Genomic DNA, 3,723 nt, shown 5'->3' with positions numbered 1-3,723 from the left:
TTCCATCAAGACTCTGAAGACCATTACTCTTTGTCCACAGGTTTAATGATGTAGAAAGTGTGAAACTGAAACAAACATAACACAATTATAATTACAGTATATTCTTTAAATCTTACATATACACTGTACCTACAAGTCTACAATAATCTAAATCAACATAGCGTAGCACTTTAGCTGCAAGAATAAGCATTAGCCGTGCTCTAAACATGTGGTTTCAACAACGTATCAAAGTTACACATTAAACTTCCCTCATGTCACAAAATACAACCACAGAACTACAGATAAGCATCAAATAAACAATATACATACAGACGATGCTCCAAAAGACGAAGGATTGAAGGCAGATGCATGTGGATTCATGGCAGTCTCCTTGGCCATGTGCAAACTTCACTAAACCTTACTACTTCCTGCTTCCTGTGATGTCACCAGGTATCAGAACTCTTAAAGGGACAGCTGCCCTAACACTATCGGCACAGCGGTCATATGATTTTTAGGGTTTTCTGTGTATTCTTGTAGTGTCTTTACCTTCCAAAATGAAACGCCTCGAGGCAACTGTTGTTGTGATTTGGCGCTATGTAAATAAAACTGGATTGAATTGAATTAATGTCTAATATCTTAGTGCATGCTGAGAATGCCACCACCCAGCCCATTCAAAAGCTGATAAAGAAAAAAAAACACACCTGCTTTACAGGGAGTGCAGAATTATTAGGCAAGTTGTATTTTTGAGGAATAATGTTATTATTGAACTACAACCATGTTCTCAATGAACCCAAAAAACTCATTAATATCAAAGCTGAATGTTTTTGGAAGTAGTTTTTAGTTTGTTTTTAGTTTTAGCTATTTTAGGGGGATATCTGTGTGTGCAGGTGACTATTACTGTGCATAATTATTAGGCAACTTAACAAAAAACAAATATATACCCATTTCAATTATTTATTTTTACCAGTCAAACCAATATAACATCTCCACATTCACAAATATACATTTCTGACATTCAAAAACAAAACAAAAACAAATCAGTGACCAATATAGCCACCTTTCTTTGCAAGGACACTCAAAAGCCTGCCATCCATGGATTCTGTCAGTGTTTTGATCTGTTCACCATCAACATTGCGTGCAGCAGCAACCACAGCCTCCCAGACACTGTTCAGAGAGGTGTACTGTTTTCTCTCCTTGTAAATCTCACATTTGATGATGGACCACAGGTTCTCAATGGGGTTCAGATCAGGTGAACAAGGTGGCCATGTCATTAGTTTTTCTTCTTTTATACCCTTTCTTGCCAGCCACGCTGTGGAGTACTTGGACGCGTGTGATGGAGCATTGTCCTGCATGAAAATCATGTTTTTCTTGAAGGATGCAGACTTCTTCCTGTACCACTGCTTGAAGAAGGTGTCTTCCAGAAACTCGCAGTAGGACTGGGAGTTGAGCTTGACTCCATCCTCAACCCGAAAAGGCCCCACAAGCTCATCTTTGATGATACCAGCCCAAACCAGTACTCCACCTCCACCTTGCTGGCGTCTGAGTCGGACTGGAGCTCTCTGCCCTTTACCAATCCAGCCACAGGCCAATCCATCTGGCCCATCAAGACTCACTCTCATTTCATCAGTCCATAAAACCTTAGAAAAACCAGTCTTGAGATATTTCTTGGCCCAGTCTTGACGTTTCAGCTTGTGTGTCTTGTTCAGTGGTGGTCGTCTTTCAGCCTTTCTTACCTTGGCCATGTCTCTGGGTATTGCACACCTTGTGCTTTTGGGCACTCCAGTGATGTTGCAGCTCTGAAATATGGCCAAATTGGTGGCAAGTGTTATCTTGGCAGCTGCACGCTTGACTTTTCTCAGTTCATGGGCAGTTATTTTGCGCCTTGGTTTTTCCACACGCTTCTTGCGACCCTGTTGACTATTTTGAATGAAACGCTTGATTGTTCGATGATCACGCTTCAGAAGCTTTGCAATTTTGAGACTGCTGCATCCCTCTGCAAGATATCTCACTATTTTTGACTTTTCTGAGTCTGTCAAGTCCTTCTTTTGACCCATTTTGCCAAAGGAAAGGAAGTTGCCTAATAATTATGCACACCTGATATAGGGTGTTGATGTCATTAGACCACACCCCTTCTCAATACAGAGATGCACATCACCTAATATGCTTAATTGGTAGTAGGCTTTCGAGCCTATACAGCTTGGAGTAAAACAACATGCATGAAGAGGATTTGCCTAATAATTCTGCACTCCCTGTATACTGATGCAGCTATTTAAAAGAAGTACAGACCAAAAACTAAACTTTGGAAGACATGTTGTATCCCCAATACTTTATAGACCTTAAACACAGTTTTGACCTCATTAGAAGAAGGTTGGCTGTGTGATTTTTGCCTCATGTCTGTATGCAGTTGATTTTCCTTTGAAGTCAAATTAGTGAAGTGTCTGATTATCTCTCAATCAAACACATCCATTGTCCTGCAATCAATGCCCTGATTGCAGCAGAGACAGAAATTGTGCCTGTCTTTTTTTTTTTTAAATAATAGAGTACTATTCATCAGACATGAAAGTTAGCAATCCCTCCATGCCACATCCCTCCACACTGATCAAAACGTTAGCATTTAGAAATGTATGTACTGCCAGCAGCCGTACAAACTTTTATATGTAAAATAAATAAAAATGGAAGGAAGCACCTGAATATCAGGTCTAGCAAACTCATGTTATGTTCAAATGTGTATTTTTGATTTTTGTGTTTTTGTCATATGCTGTCATGTCCACATGCCTGACTGAAGAATAACATGCTTAAAATAATAACATCAAAAATCAAAAGAATAAACAAAAAAAATGTAAAGAAAAAACCCCACAAACTCCAGTTTGACCATTTGCACAGGCTCTCCTAGCACATTTGGTCCCCTTGCAACATGTAATCATTATTTCTAAGACTAAAAGGCTGTAAAAAGAGCACAACACCAACAGTTTAATACATAAGCTATCTGGGGTTTCCAGTTCATTTAGTAGAAAAAGAAATCAAAACAAAACAAATTTTCTTGTTTACATTTACAATAAACTTTAAATTCCAAACCCTCTCACAGTATTAACTGAGTCCAAGTTAGTCTGAAAGCTTACACAATTTTAGCTGCAATGCAAGTAAAACACAAGACAAATGTGTTTGAATACATTGTGCTGTATTTTTCCTTATTTTTAGCTGGTTAACTGTCTGCTGAAGAACAATCATACCAAATTTGCAAGTCTTTCATTCTTGACTGGTACATTTTCAGCAAGTCTAATTTTCAGATCATTTTAAGTTATAAAACATTTATAGACTGCCTTCCAGTCCTGTGTGCTCAATGGTTTAGCTTAAGCAGTCTTCATTGCCAGTATAAAGATGTAATAATCAACTCTCTATTCAACATTTGGTGATATTTAATATAGTCCTTTTGTCTATCCAAACTGGTATTTTTAAATAGTGTATAATGTGGGAAGTCATGTTGCATGCCATTTGAAACAATAAACAATGCCCTTATTGATACTTCAATAAATTATTTATGTTATAATTATTGCTTTAGTGTTCCTTATGCCACTGGCACCTTTTTTTTTTTTAAAGAAAAAGATGATGCCTTCTGGAATATGTTTAAAATAAGCAGGATAGCGTATCCTAGATGCATTTTTAATTGTAATATATTTAATTAGAATTATGAAAAAAATATTAGTAGTAATAGAAATATTAGTAGTCTTCAGTTTACACTCTAAA

The sequence above is a fragment of the Aulonocara sp. 'chitande type north' Nkhata Bay genome, linkage group LG22, assembly GCF_057382095.1.
Source record: "Aulonocara sp. 'chitande type north' Nkhata Bay isolate Kocher_YH1m ecotype deep benthic linkage group LG22, A_spYH_male_GT1.1, whole genome shotgun sequence".
NCBI lineage: Eukaryota > Metazoa > Chordata > Actinopteri > Cichliformes > Cichlidae > Aulonocara > Aulonocara sp. 'chitande type north' Nkhata Bay.
The sequence above is the reverse complement of the archived record's forward strand: the minus strand, read 5'-3'. Positions refer to the sequence as shown.